We start from the raw sequence: 16619 nt of genomic DNA on the forward strand, positions 1-16619 counted from the left end.
GCCTGATGAGTTTCTGTTGAGAAATCAGTTGCTAGTCTGATGGGGGTTCCTTTGTATGTAACTTTCTGTTTCTCTCTGGCCGCTTTTAAGATTCTTACTTTGTCGTTGGTGTTTGCCAATTTAATTATAATGTGCCTTGGCGTCGGTCTTTTGGGGTTCATTTTGCTTGGGACTCTGTGAGCTTCTTGGATTTGTGTGGGTTTTTTCTTCTCTATATCAGGGAAATTTTCTGTCATTATTTCTTCAAAGAGGTTTTCTATTCCTTGCTCAGCTTCCTTTCCTTCTGGTACCCCTATATGCGGATGTTGTTTTGTTTCATGTTGTCCCAAAGTTCCCTTAGGCTCTCCTCCTGCCTTTTAATTTTTTTTTCTAGAAGTTGCTCTACTTGGGTATTTTTTCCCATCTTGTCTTCTAGCTCACTGATGCGGTCCTCTGCTTCTTCTAGTCTACTCTTGATGCTTTCTATTGAGTTCTTTACAGCAGCGATGTCATTTTTCATTTCTTCTTGGTTCTTCTTCATTTCCTCTTGGTTCTTGCTCATATTGTCGAATTTGTCTTCCATTCTTTTCAGCCACCTTATGACCATTTCTCTGAATTCTTTCTCTGACAGGTTGCTTGCTTCCATTTCGTTTACTTCCTTTTCTGGTGATGCCTGCTTTTCTTTCATATGCGGGCTGTGTCTTTGTCTCCCCATGGTCTCTCTTCTCTGGGTGTCTGGTTATGTAGTTCTCTCTCTCCTGCATCGATTTAAAGGCACAAAATACAGCACTACCAGGTACAACACACACGGCACTGAACAGAAATGTATTCACGATATTAATAACTCCAATAAAGGTGACCACCAGAGAAAGGCAAATTAGGGGATAGTAGAGAAAGAAGAAGAGGAAAAAGAAAGAAAGAAGAAAAAAAAAAGGGTGTCAAAATGAAATTGGGAAAAGGAACAAAAGAAGAAAAAAAAGTAAGAGAGACAAGAAAGAGACTAAGAGAGAAAGGGAAACAGACTATATATATTGGGGATAAAGCTCCAATAGAACAATCACTTATCCCAGCAAATGCCAGCAACAAGTACCTGGGGATTAATACAAACTACAACACCAACTAATATTGAGTGAGGCAAGGGAAAACAGAAGCACTAAACAAACAAAAAAATAAACAAAAGAAGAATAAGCAAAACAATCTCACAAAAAAGCATAAAAATTCGATATAATCTACATTCAAGCGAACAACAACAAAAGGACAGAGAGAAAAACAATTTTTTGGATAGTTAAGACAGCGAAGAGAGAGGTGTGTATTGACTTGGAGCAGAGGATTGGAGATTAGATATATAAGTAGGGTGAAATTTTAAAAGGGGGTAAACAGAAAGAATAGGGAAAATCTAAAGCAGGAAAGGGGTAAGATAAACAGGACACTGAAAAGGGAAAAGTGAGGAAGAAAGTGATGGCATAAAGGTAGATTTGAGATAGAGTAAAATGATGCTAAAAGAAAGATAAAAATAGAATGTAGAACATTAATCCCAAAACAAAATGAAGAGAAAATAAAATGACACTTAAAAAAAAAAAAGATAAAATAGCAGTAGTAATAACACGGATTGAAAATAAAAATGTAATAATTAAAAAGGTAAAATCAAGTGAGGAAAAAAATTAGTTTCTTGAGTAAAAGATGCAAAAAATGAAAATAAAAAAATAAAAAGAAAAATAAAATGTGGAGTAGTGAAGGTCATTCACTTCCTCTGTTGTTCTGTTTGGCATGCCTGTTTCTCAGTCCGGACAGTATTGCAGTTCCCTGTGTTCCACTGCTCTTCAGTGATGTAAGCCAGTCCTGATTTTAAGCAGGTGGTGTGTCTTAATTCGTATTCCTTTATTTTTGATTACACAAGAGTCAATTTGTGATTCAGCCCCTGGGTGGCAGTGTTTCTGGATTGACTTCCGGGTTTATCTATGGCCTCTCTAGGGAGTGTTAGAGCCTTCTTTCCCTGTGGCACTCACTACCGGTTTGTGGGAGTGGGCTGCATCAGAGCTGGCTCTCCGATGGTCACTCCCCGCTCCGATCCCCAGGTTCCAGAAAAACAACTTTCCCCTGCAGTCTCCCAGGGTGTCCCCAACTGGGTGATCCTATGTATTGGGCTTAGTAATCAGAAGCAAGAATTTCAAGAGGAAAAAGCCCAAGTGTGTGCACTCCGTGGCTGCGCGTAAGTCTAGCACACCCCTGAAATTCTTAGGGTGTCCCTGCACTTCAGATCAAAATGGGTTGCTTTTTAGAGAGCCCTTCTGTTAGCAGCTCTGAGGACCCCCTTCCACATTCACAGATCACGCCAGCCCCAGCAGCCACCGATTTTTCTAGGCACAGACTTCCCTGGTCCTCCAGCTCCAGCAAAACGCGCGTTCCTCTCTTGCGCTGGGACCAGAGACCTCACCTTATCCTAGGCGAAATCTGACCTTTCCGTGGTGGAGTGTAGAGCTCCTCTGAACCCGTGTGTTTGCGCCAATTGGGGAGCGTTGTTCTGGGGCTCGCAGCTGTTCCATGGGTGCCGCAGTTGTGGATTCTCAGGCTTCTGATAAGCTCCACTTTCCGGTTCCAGATGGCGGCGACTCCGAGTCCAAGCCCGCAGCTCGGGGAGGGGACCCAGCCGCAGTGGGAGCTGCCAGGTCAGGGGAACCCCGTCTAGCAGTCTCCCACCTTCTTCTGGAGTTCAGCTGTCCCCCAACTTGCCAACAAACACTCCTAGTGGGACCCTCAGCTGTTTTTTCTTTCTGCTCCGGGACAAGGCTCGGAACACGTCTGTCTATTCCGCCGCCATTTTTTTTCCCTTATATAGCTAATTTCTAATCCCCTGCTCCAAGGCCATTCACACCTCTCTCTTTGTCTTCACTTTCCAAAAAAAATTTTTTTTCTCAATGTCATTTCGTTGTTGTTTGCTTGATTGTTGATTATATCAACTTTTTATGCTTGTTTGTGAGATTGTTTTGTTATTCTTTTTTGTTTTTGATTGTTTTTTGCTTCTGTTTTCCCTCACCTCTCTTGATATTAGTTGTTGTTTGTAATTTGTATTTATCTCCAGGTACTTGTTGCTGGCATTTGTTGGGATTAGTGGCTGTTCTATTGGAGTTTTTTCCCCCTATATATAGTTTGTTCACCTCTTCTTTCTTTTCTCTCTTACTTTTTTTTCTTTTACTAATTTCATTTTTGCACACTTTTTTTTTCTCTTCTTCTTTCTCTCATCCTCTAATTTGCTTTTCTCTGGTGGTCAGCTTTATTTGGGGTTATTAATATCATGAATACATTTCTGTTCAGTGCCTTGTGCATTGTACCTGGTTGTGTTGTATTTTGTGCCTTTAAACCAATGCAGGAGAGAAAGAACTACATAACCAGACACCTGGAGAAGAGAGACCATGGGGAGACAAAGAATCAGCCCACATATGAAAGAAAAGCAGGCGTCACCAGAAAAGGAAGTAAACAAAATGGAGGCAAGCAACCTGTCAGAGAAAGAATTCAGAGAAATGGTCATAAGGTCGCTGAAAAGAATGGAAGACAAATTCGACAATATGTGTAAGAACCAAGAGGAAATGATGAAGAACCAAGAAGAAATGAAAAATGACATCACTACTGTAAAGAACTCAATAGAAAGCATCAAGTGTAAGCCAGAAGAAGCAGAGGACTGCATCAGTGAGCTAGAAGACAAGGTAGGAAAAAATACTCAAGTAGAGCAGCTTCTAGAAAAATAAATTAAAATACAGGAGCAGAGCCTAAGGGAACTTTGGGACACCACAAAACAAAACAACATCGGCATAATAGGGGTACCAGAAGGAGATGAAACTGAGCAAGGAATAGAAAACCTGTTTGAAGAAATAATGACAGAAAACTTCCCTGATATAGGGAAGAAAAAACCCACAAAAATCCAAGAAGCTCACAGAGTCCCAAGCAAAATGAACCCCAAAAGACTGATGCCAAGGCATATTATAATTAAACTGCAAACACCAACAACAAAGTAAGAATCTTAAAAGCTGCCAGAGAGAGACAGAAAGTTACATACAAAGGAACCCTCATCAGACTAGCAACTGATTTCCCAACAGAAACTCATCAGGTCAGAAGGGAATGGAATGAAATATACAAAGTCATGCAAAGGAAGGGTCTGAATCCAAGAATACTGTACCCAGCAAGGCTATCAATCAAAATTGAAGGTGAAATCAGGCGCTTCACAGAGAAGAAAGGACTAAGGGAGTTTATTACCACCAAACCAGCAATGCAAGAAATGCTAAAGGGTCTGCTTTAAAAAAAAAATAGGAAGCAAAGAAGGGACACAGGTTTAAAGAATAAAAACGGCTATAAATAAATACCTATCAATAATAACTTTAAATGTAAATGGATTAAATGCCCCAATCAAAAGACATAAGGTAATGGATTGGATAAAAAAAACACAACCCATGTATCTGCAGTCTACAAGAAATCCACCTCAGAAAAAAAGATGCACACAGACTGAGGGTGAAGGGATGAAAAAAGGTTTTTCAGGTGAATGGAAATGAAAAAAAGCTGGGGTAGCAATACTTATATCTGACAAATTAGATCTCAAAGTGAAGGACATAAAAAAACATAAGGAAGGCCACTTCATAATACTAAAGGGAGCAATCCAACAAGAAGAAATAACTCTGGTAAACATATATGCACCCAATACAGGAGGACACAAATACATAAAGAAAACTTCCTGGAGGATATCAAGGGAGAGATTGACAGCAATACAATCATAGTAGGAGACTTTAATACCCCACTATCACTATTGGAAAAATCCTCTAAACCACTGGTTCTCAACCTTTCTAAGCCGTGACCTTTTGATACAGTTCCTCATGTTGTGGTGACCCCCAACCATAAAATTATTTTCCTTGCTACTTCATAACTGTAATTTTGCTACTGTTATGAATCATAATGTAAATATCTGTGTTTTCCGATGGTCTTAGGCGACCCTGCTAGTGGGGTCACAACCCACAGGTTGAGAACCACTGCTGTAGAGCCTAAGACCATCAGAAAACACAGATATTTACATTAGGATTCATTAACAGTAGGAAAATTACAGTTATGAAGTAGCAATGAAAATAATTTTATGGTTTGGGGTCCCCTCAACATGAGGAACTGTATCAAAGGGTCAAAGCATTAAAAAGGTAGAGAACCACTGCTCTAAACAAAAAATCAGTAAAGAAACATCAATCCTAAATGACTCACTAGACCAGATGGAATTAATTGACATCTTCAGAACATTTCACCCCAAAGCCACAGAATATACATTCTTCTAAGTGCACATGGGTCATTTTCAAAGATAGACCATATATTGGGTCATAGGCAAAGTCTCTTCAAATTCAAGAAGGTAGAAATCATATCAAGCATCTTCTCAGATCACAGTGGCATAAAACGGGAAATATATATCAACTACAGTAAATACAGGGGAAATATATATCAACTACAATATCACTCAATATATATCAACTACAATAAAAACAGTCCAAAAAAATCAAACACATGAAGACTAAACAGCATGCTATTAAACAATGACTGGGTTACTAGAGAGATCAAGGAAGAAATAAAAAACATCATTGCAACAAATGACAATGAAAACACAACAATCCAAAATCTATGGGACACAGCAAAAGCAGTCTTGAGAGGGAAGTTCATAGCTCTACAAGCCTACTGCAAAAACAAGGAACAATGGTAATAAATTACCTAACCCTACAACTCAAAGAGTTAGAAAGAGAGCAACAAGAAAAGCCCAGTGTAAGCAGAAGGAAGGAAATAATAAAGATCAGAGTGGAGATAAATGACATAGAGACCAAAACAAACAAACAAACAAACAAACAAACAAAAAAAAACCAATACAAAAGATCAATAAAACCAAGAGCTGATTCTTTGAAAGGATAAACAAGATTGATGAACCTCTAGCCAGGCTCACCAAGAAGCAAAGAGAGAGGACCCAGATAAACAAAATCAGAAATGAAAGAGGTGAAATAACAGACCCCACCAAAATACAAAGGATTGTTAAAAAATATTATGAACAACTCTATTCCAACAAACTGGCCAACCTGGAGGAAATGGACATATTCCTAGAAAAATATAACCTTCCAAAACTCAATCAGGAAGAATCTAAACATCTCAATAGGCCAATATCTATGGAAGAAATTGAAGCATTCATCAAAAAGCTTCCAGCAAACAAAAACCTGGGGCCAGATGGCTTCACAGGGGAGGTTTACCAAACGTTCAAATAAGAACTAAAACCTATCCTTCTCAGACTATTCCAAAATATTTGCAGATTACATGATATTGTACATAAAAAACCCAAAAGACTCCATCAAAAAGCTAATAGACTTAATAAATGAATTCGGCAAGGTAGCAGGATACAAAATTAACGCCAAGAAATCTATGGCATTTCTATACACCAATAGTGAACTTACAGAAAGAGAGACTAAAAAAGCAATCCCATTTACCATCGCACCAAAAAAATTAAGATACCTAGGAATAAACTTAACTAAGGAGGTAAAAGACCTATATGTGGGAAACTACATGACACTGAAAAAAGAGATAGAGGAAGATGTAAACAGATGGAAGAACATACCATGTTCATGGATTGGTAGAATCAACATCATTAAAATGTCCATACTACCCAAAGCAATCTATAGATTCAATGCACTCCCCATTAAAATACCAATGGCATATTTCACAGACCTAGAAAGAACTCTCCAAAAATTAATCTGGAATAAAAAAGGACCTGAATAGCCACAGCAATCCTGAGAAAGAAGAACAAAGTAGGTGGGATCTCAATATCACATATCAAGCTGTATTACAAAGCCACCGTTCTCAAAACAGCCTGGTACTGGCACAAGAACAGACATATAGACCAATGGAATAGAATAGAGAATCCAGACATCAACCCAAACCACTATGCTCAATTAATATTTGACAAAGGAGGCATGAGCATACATTGCAGTTAAAACAGTCTCTTCAATAAATGGTATTGGGAAAATTGGACAGATACATGCAAAAAAATGAAACTATATATTTTGCTATATTGATTTTGAGAAAATTTGAACCTATTAGTAGAATGAGCATCCACACTCATCATCACTGACGATTAGTATCTTAAAATATAAGTTTATTTATTTGAATTTTTGTTCCTTTGGTTACTAATTAGGTTAGGCATTATTTATTATTATGGTTGTTGTTTTTGCAAATTGTTTTTCTTCTTTTTTCATGTGCTTACTAATCTTCTATTAGGGTATTCATCAATATAGCAAAATATATATCAAAAGCCTTAAATTTTTCATATCCTAGTAATTTCATACAAAGAATCTATCCTAAGATGGATTAATAGATATTAGGATTTGGCAATATTTGCTTGAGTCTTTTTTTTAAAAAAAAATATTTATTGTTGAGAGTATTACAGATTTCCCCCTTTTTTGCCCCATAGCCCCCCTCTCACAGGTTCCTGTCCCTGGCCTTCACCACCCTATTGTCTATGTCCATAGGTAATGCATATCCTATATAATAAAATGTTAATATGCCAATTGTCCCCTAGACTGGGAGTTCAACTGGGAGTTTGACCAAGGGAGGGGCTAGCCAGCCAACTGCGCATGGTCCCTATTCTGGCCAGCCCTGCCCCACTCTCCCACCCACCCTGATTGGGAGCTGGGCTGGCCCACCAACCACCCACAGCCCCTCCCCCCAGCAGGTCCAGCCCTATCGGCCCCAATCGCGGATGGCTGGCCAGACCCCAGCCATGCACGAATTTGTGCACTGGGCCTCGAGTATGCATATAAGATCTTTGGTTATTCTCTCCCCACCTCCCTATCCCACTTCCCTCAGATTCATCAGTCTGTTCCATGTTTCCATGCCCCTTATTCTATTTTATTCTTCAGTTTATTTTGTTCATTAGAGTCCTCATTCATTTATTTTGATTTTTAGATTCAGTTGTTGATAGATATATATTTATTGCCATTTTATTGTTCATCTTCTCCTCCTCCTCCTTTTCTTTCTCCTTCTTCTTCTCCTTCTTCTTCCTCTTAAAGAATACCCTTCAGCATTTCATGCACTGCTGGTTTGGTGGTGATGAATTCCCTTAGCTTTTTCTTGTCTGTGAAGCTCTTTATCTGACCTTCAATTTTAAATGATAGTTTTTCTGGGTAGAGTAATCTTGGTTATAGGTTTTTGCTTTTCATCACTTTGAATATTTCTTGCCACTCCCTTCTGGTTTGCAAAGTTTTTGTAGAGAAATCAGCTGACAGTCATATGGGGGCTCCCTTGTAGGTAACTAACTGCTTTTTTCTTCATGCTTTTAAGATTCTCTCTTTGTCTTTAACACCTGGCATTTTAAATATGATGTGTTTTGGTGTGGGCCTCTTTGTGTTCATCTTGTTTGGGACTTTCTGTGCTTCCTGGACTTGTAAGTCTATTTCTTTCACAAACTAGGGGAAGTTTTCTGTCATAATTTCTTCAAATAGGTTTCCAATATATTGCTCTCTCTTTCTCTCACTCCTCCTTCTGGCACCCCCACAATGTGAATGTTGGTATGCTTGAAGTTGTCCCAGAGGCTTCTTACACTATCTTCATATTTTTGTATTATTTTTCTTTTCGCTCTTCTAATTGGGGATTTTTTGCTTCCTCATATTGCAAATTGATTTGATTATTAGAATCCTCTACTCTACTGTTTAATCCCTGTGAATTGTTCTTTATTTCAGTTAGTGTATGCTTAATTTCTGACTGATCCTTTTTCATGTCTTAGAAATTCTCACTAAGATCCTTGAAAGTTTCACTAAGTCCCTTGAAGCTCTCATTAAAATCCTTTAGCAACCTTATAACCACTGTTTTGAATTCTGTATTTAGTAGTTTTCTTGCTTTTGTTTCATTTACTGCTCTATTTGGAGAGTTCTTCTATTCTTTTATTTGTGACATGTTTCTTTGTCTCCGCATTTTTGGCTGCTTCCTTGTGTTTGTTTCTATATATTAGGTAAATCTGCTATGTCTCCTGGAATTGGTAGAGTGGCCTTGTGTAGTAGGTGTCCTGTAGAGTCCAGTGGCTCAGCCTCCCCAGTCACCTGAGCTGGGCACTCTAGGAGCACCCCTGTGTGGGCTGTGGGCACAGTCTTGCTGTAGTTGAGCCTTGATTGCTGTTGGTGTACTGGGAGGAGTTGACCTCCAGGCCAATTGGCTGTGAGGATCAGCTGCATCTACAGTGGAAGAGCTGCTGTGCAGGAGACACCCCTATGGAGTATTATTTGCTTCAATGGGGCTTTGGTGCTCACTTGAGTCTGCCCTTTGAGTGTGTTGCTTGTGGATGTGTAGAGTTGTAATCTGCTATGGCCTGAAGCTGTCCACTGGGTGCACTGGCTCTGGGGCCTCTCAGGAGGTACAAAGTCAGCCACTGCCTGGGATCACCTGGCAGGAGCTACAGAGCTATTTATATTGGGCTTTGAAATTCCCAGGTGAGGTCAAGATGTGAAACAAGGCAGACTTGTGCTACTCCCAGGTCTTGGGCCTCTTATTGATAGGTATGGGGCACAGTGCTGCTTGTTTGAGATATTTTAGGAAAGCCTGTGGAGCCAGAGCCAGGACAGGGCATTCATATGGAAAAGCCTTTGTAAACAACGTGAGTGGGGCTGCAAGTTGGATGGGGTAGGGTCTCAGGGAATCACCAAGGTAAAGTGAATAGTGTGGGCCACATTGATGGGAACTCAGATATGGCTGCCTGTCAGCTCTGTGATGGGGGAGGTCCCATCACAAGAACAATGACCCCTGTGAGCAGCTCTGTCTGGGAGAAAGCTTCCCTGGATTTCCTGCACATATGCCAGAGAATCCAGGTCCTCTCCATATGTCCATGATACTCCCAGTGCTGTTGTCCAGTGCTGGAACTCATAGGGAGTGTGACTGTGTAAGTTCATGCACTGGCCCTTTAAGCAGAACTGCCTGAGTCTCCAGCAGCCTCCATGTCACTCAGCCATAGTCACTGTTGGTTTTTACAGCCCAAAGTTACAGGGACTTCTCTCCCCACTCTGGAACTCTGGGCTAGGTGTCTGGTGTGGGGCTGAGACCCCTTGTTCCTCACGGGAGGCCTTCACAGTGGAGATATCCCTCCTGAATAAAAACATGCCACATGTGGGTGTAGGACCAGCCCTTTCATTAACTCTGTCTCTCCTACCAGTCTCAGTGTGCCTTCTTCTGTACTTCTTTAGTTGTAGGAATTCCATTCAGTCAGTTTTCAGGTGGTTCATAATGATGGTTGTTTTGCATTTTAGTTGTAATTGTGATGTGGTTGTGGGAAGCAGTGAGTAATGTCGTTACCTAGACTGTCATCTTGGTTCCAAACTGCTTGAGTCTTTTTTAAAGAATAAAACTCACAGATACAGTTGAATCCCACTTTTTATCCCAAACCTATCCCAAAATCCCCTTTCCTTCCTAGAATAACCACTACCCTAAAGTTACCTCTTTCAGCCTGCTCCCAATCCCCCCAACCCCTCCCCCAGGCCCTCACTACCCCATTGTCTGTGTCTACAGTTTATGCATACATGCATGCAAGTTCATTGGTTGATCTCTTCCTACCCACTCTCCCCTGCCTTCCCTCTGAAGTTCAACAGTCTGTTCATGCTTTTATGACTCTGGATCTATTTCTGATCATCAGTTTATTTGGTTCATTAGATTCCACATATGAGTGAGATCATGTGATACTTAGCTTTCTCTGACAGTAAGTCACATAATTTGAGAGAACTTTCTCTATATTCTTGCCTGAACTTAAGCTGTCAGATTTACAGTTTTGTTAATCTGTTGGGTGTGAAAAATATTTACTAAAATGTTTATTTCTTTCATTATTATTGAGATTGAATATCTTTTTATAAGTGTATGGACTGTTCATCTTCTCCCTCTATGAATTGCTTGTCCATATTCTTTGACCATCTTTTAAAAGGAATACTAGTATATCCTATATAATAAAACCCTAAAATGCTAAGTGTTCATCTGGTTGGTCATTCAACCAATCGAAGCGTAATATGCTAATGATATGCGAAGATGGCTCAACTGCTTGCTATGATGTGCACTGACCACCAGGGGGGACAGACAGTTGACTGTTCGACCAGTCACTATGACATGCACTGACCACCAGCGGGCAGACGCTGCAACCAGTAGGTTAGCTTGCTGCTGGGGTCTGGCCAATTGGGACTGAGCAAGATGGGTCAGACATGCCCTGGAGCCCTCCCGCGGTCCCTTCCCCGCTTGCCAATCTCCTGCTTCCCTCCCCAGCCCTGATCTTGCACTGGTGGGGTCCCTCAATCCGGGCTGAGGGACCCCCCCCCAAGTGTACTTATTTTATGCACCGGGCCTCTAGTATATATATATATCTTTGTGGTTTCATGACCCCCGACTTACGCATGTTGGAAATATCTTCTCCTAGTCATATATTCTAATTTAACTTTGTCTTTTGTCTTATGGAAAATATTTAAATTATTACATACTCAAAATTTGATCTTTCAATTTATAGTTTTAGCTTTTTGTTCTTGTATTAGAAATCCATGGGCACCCCACATCATAAAGATATTATCTTATGCTTGTCTAAAAGTTGTTTTTAATTCATATATATGTCTTTAAGTCCACCTGGAATTAATTTTTATTATTATATGATATAGGGATCCAATTATATTTTTCTTCATATATATGCTCAATTGATACAGCATCATTATTTGGAAAGTCATACTTTCCTCCATAACTTTAACATCATTTCTGCTATATGTTATTTTCTTACATTTAATATTATTTTATATTGATTTCAGGTGCACAACCTAGTGTTTATATGCTAAATTTTTATATATGTACAAGTTTATGCTTATTTTGTTTAGATAATACTCTCCAGGTCCATCCATGCTGTTGCAAATGGTAAGAGTTCTTTCTTTTTTACAGCTGAGTAGTATTCCATTGTATAAATGTACCACATCTTTTTAATCCACTCATCTATTGGTGGACACTCGGGCTGTTTCCAGATCTTAGTTATTTTAAATAATGCTGCTATGAACATAGGGATGCTATATTTCTTCTGATTGGTGTTTTGGGTTTCTTAAGATATATTCCTAGAAGTGAGATCACTGGGTTAAATGGCAGCTCGATTTTTAATTTTTTGAGGAAACTCCATACTGTTTTCCATAATGGCTGCACCAGTCTGCATTCCCACCAGCAGTCTACTAGGGTTCCCTTTTCTCCACATCCTCACCAACACTTGTCATTTGTTAATGATAGCCATTCTGATAGGTGTGAGGTCATACCTCGTCATTGTATTAAAATATATATTTTTATTATATTTCAGAAAGGAAGGAAGAGGGAGAGAGAGATAAAAACATCAATGATGAGAGAATCATTGATTGGCTGCCTCCTGCATGCCCCACACTGGGGATCAAACCCACAACCCCGGGCATGTGCCCTGACTGGGAAATGAACTGTGATCTTCTGGTTTATAGGTCAATGCTCAACCACCAAGTCACACCGGCTGGGCCTCATTGTCATTTTAATTTGCATCTCTTGGATGATTAGTGACTGAGTATTTTTTCATATGTCTCTTGGCCATCTGTATGTCCACTTTGGAGAAGTGTCCTTTGCTCATTTTTTATTTGGATTGTTTGTCTTCCTTTTGTTAAGATGTATGAGTTCCTTATATATTTTGGAAATAGACCCCTTATTGGATGTATCATTGGCAAATATGTTCTTCCATGTAGTAGGCTCTATTTTCATTTTGTTGATGGTTTCTTCTACTGTGTAGAAGCTTTTTATTTTGATGTAGTCCCATTTGTTTATTTTTTCCATAGTTTCCTTTGCCCTAGGAGCTGTATTGGTAAACACATTGTTATGAGAGATATCTGAGATTTTGCTGCCTACAGTTTCTTCTAGGATTTTTATGGTTTCACGACTTATATTTAAGTCTTTTATCCACTTTGCGTTTATTCTTGTTTATGGTGTAAGTTGGTGGTCTAGTTTCATGTTTTTGCATGTACCTGTCCAATTTGACCAGCATCATTTTTGAAGAGACTGTCTTTATTCCTTTGTATGCTCTTGCCTCCTTTCTCAAATATTGATTGAGCGTAATGGGTTGGGTGGATTTCTGGGGTCTCTGTTCTATTCCATTGATCTATATGCATTGAACAGGGTAAAACTTTTGAAGCTATTATTAAATAATAAAAGTTGAGTTGACTGAGTTTTTTTGTGTGTCCTATAAAACCTTGATATTCAATGTGCTGTCCCAAAACTAACAGGTGTGGGCATCGCCAAAGAGTTTGTTAAAAATACAGAATTGTAGGCCTTAACCTTGGCTGAATGAGAATATACTGTATATTTTAACAAATACCAGTGAGTCATATGTACATAAAAGTTTGAGAAGCATTTATCTGAATGATTCCTGAAGAAATGGCATACTTTTTTACATAGAAAGTTCAAGTCTGGGTAGAAGAGGATTACTATAGTAGAGGACTTTGCACATTCAGATGACAGCAAGAAGACAAAGACACCAAAGAGAGGAGACACAAAGAGTGTTCCAGAAAGGATATATCCTTTATGACAAAGAAAATTGATAATGCAAAAGAAACATGAGAGAGAGAGAGAGAGAGAGAGAGAGAGAGAGAGAGAGAGAGAGAAACAGAGAAAGAGCATCAATACTGTGGGGTCTATTTTTCATTTTTGTTTAAATCATTATAAATTCAAAAGGAAAAATTCTTCTAGGCTAGTGAAACTTATGGAAATACTGTCAGCATGAGCAAATTTACATGTTAGTTCATATTCATCATACAAAGCATAAAATGCCTGATCACCTCTGGTACATAAATCTAGCACATCTATGCTAAAGCCTTATTCTTGAAAGCTATTTGATTTTGAGCCCTAGTTATAAAAAGGTACTTGATTTCATCCAGTCAGTAAGACCCATGTCTTTGTATAAACCAAAATACTTTTGAAGTTTTAATAAGCATTCCATTAATTGTATAGCAGGGCCACTTTTATCTATTTTTTAAAATTATAGTCCACAATGTGAATTAATTCACTGGATGGAAACAAGTTAAAAATAATTAAATTTTGGAAGTGACCTTTGGAAGGTCTACTTGAAGAAGTGTTAAAAAGTTTCCACTCCAAAGCTGTTTTCTTAGTGATTATAGTGTGGCATCATCAACATTGTCTCTGGAGAAGTAATATCACCTCTTTTGCTATTTGAAAATATATGGATTAGAAGTCAGACAGTGAAGTGAAACTGAGTGAATGATTTTAAAAAGTATAGATTTTCTATTCACAAAAATAGTGTATCTTGAAGCCATGAGTTCATATATCTATATATCCAACATCTATAGCTGTATTTATATTTATGGAAAACGTAGATTGCCAATGTCTACTTTAATAACTCTTACAGTTAAGGAGGATATGTCTTGATAACAATACATATGCAGGCAACTTTTCTTTTTGCAGAGTAGTGAAACTTGTTTCATTTTTTTTCAGCAAATATATACGTACCACTTACTTTTTGCAAAGAACTAAGCTAAGCATTATGTTGGGTATTATTTGTCTTAGAAATAAGCCTTTATGTAATTTTGGTCTAGCAGGGGGAGACAAGACATTCTAATGCAATGCCTAAGTGCTATAGAAGAAATGTTTTAGGAGTTCTCAAGAGAGTGGGAAATCAATTCTGGCCTGGGAAAACTCTCAAGGCACAATGGAGAAAGTGGCCTTTAAATAAAACCTTTAAAAACAAAGACAGACATGTGAGGCAAGGGCACTGTAGGCAGAGAGAACAGTACAGTATATACAAATAAATAAGAAAGGCAGATGGTATTTACTGAATTGCTATAGTCTTATTTATCTGTAGGGCAGCAGAGGGAGATAGGGTTGGAAAGGTGTGCAGAGACAGTGATTTCAAACCACTCTACCCATCAAAATCTTCTGGGGAGCTTTTGATAATACCAAATTCTTGCCCTCCCCTTGAGTTTTTTATTCAGGAGGTCTGCGATAGGAAGCCTAGATAGTTCTTAAAAAAACAAAAAGCTTAGCCCATTAATCTGAGGTCCAGTGTTTTGAAATCACCGAGTTAGGAACAGATTGCAAGGGTAGACTGAAGTAATTTAAGAAAAATTATTTTGGCCTCAATGATTAGAAAAGATTGGAGAGTGGAAATGTTATAGGCAGCAACACTAAGACTAAACACTGTGGCAATAGCCAAACTGTGAGGCAGTAGCCCCTAATTGTGGTTAGCAACAATGGAAATGTAAAGAAAAGCCAAGATACATGAAACATCGCTCAGAAGAAGGATAGGGTATAGTGACTGATTGGAGGTAGGATAAATCTGATAAGAAAGCTAGATAAATGATCATTATAAAATTCAAGTTTAGGTGACTTTATGAATAGGAATATCATTATCTAACTTAAAATATAAAAATAAGTCAAGTTCCTCTGTATGTCATTTGAAGAGATAACCTAATAAGCCTTTTATGACACTCATGACTTTAATTTCATCTATTATACACTTTCATATCATCATGTGTATTTATTGTAACATGTCTTAAAGTAGAATTTTATGATAATTTGTATGGTGCTTTGATTAATATCTATGTGTCCTATTATACTTCAAAGTCCAGGGAATCACAATGCCTTGCAAATTATAGGCACTCAATTCTTTTTTTGTTGATTCAGTTTTTCCATATGAGTGATTCAGTAGACAAAAGAGTACATTTTTAAGTAACTCATTAGGATTACCAGTATATATTACTGGTACAAAATTATTTACATAAGAAACATTCCATGGTAACTGTATATATTGGCTATAAATTTTTATTGCAAGTGCTTCAAAATATAAAATGATAAATTATGCATTTTCTTTCAACTCAGTGGGACAAAAATTGAGTAAACTGGTTTGATGAAAGACTCTAGATGAGGTTATGTATGCTTACTTGAAAAAGAAAAATTCAAAACATTTTAAATGCTCCATCTATTTGAGTGTTTGCTTGCTGTAAGTATGTGCACAATAAGTTTGCTTTTATAATTCAAGATCATAGTATAAGATCTTATGTGAATTTTGAAAATTCCAGGTTTCCTTTTTATAAAATAAATCAAAATTACATAGTGAGCCCACTCTTTATTAAATGATAAGGATATGGGTCTGCATACTATTGTGTCCTGTATGATCTAAAATGAAAACCCACAGGAATTTTACAGAGGTAAAGCTCTTTCTTTTTGTTCAAGACCTACCTATCCCGTTTTACTGTTAATACACCACTGTTCTCCCTCATTTCACTCAGAAGAAATGGAAGCTAAATAGGTTAAAGAACTTGGTGCAGATTCTATAACTAGCTAGCGACAGAGGTCAACAATAGGGAAATGAAGCTAATATTTATCAAATGTGTCTTGTATGTGACAACACTTAAAACATATGAATAAATTTAAATATCACAACTCCTTATGTGGTAGGTGTTATTTCATTTTTTATAGACAAAAAACTGAGGCTCACAATAATTCACTTTTCTGTATCATATAGTAACTTGTGGACTGCTGATCTATTTGATTCCAAGCCCCATGTTTCTTTAACCAGGGCATGTGTATTCCAATTCTCTTGATTTCCACTACAATGTTCCATACTGATATCT

This window comes from Plecotus auritus, assembly GCF_963455305.1.
Source record: "Plecotus auritus genome assembly, chromosome: X".
In the NCBI taxonomy this organism is placed as follows: Eukaryota; Metazoa; Chordata; class Mammalia; order Chiroptera; family Vespertilionidae; genus Plecotus; species Plecotus auritus.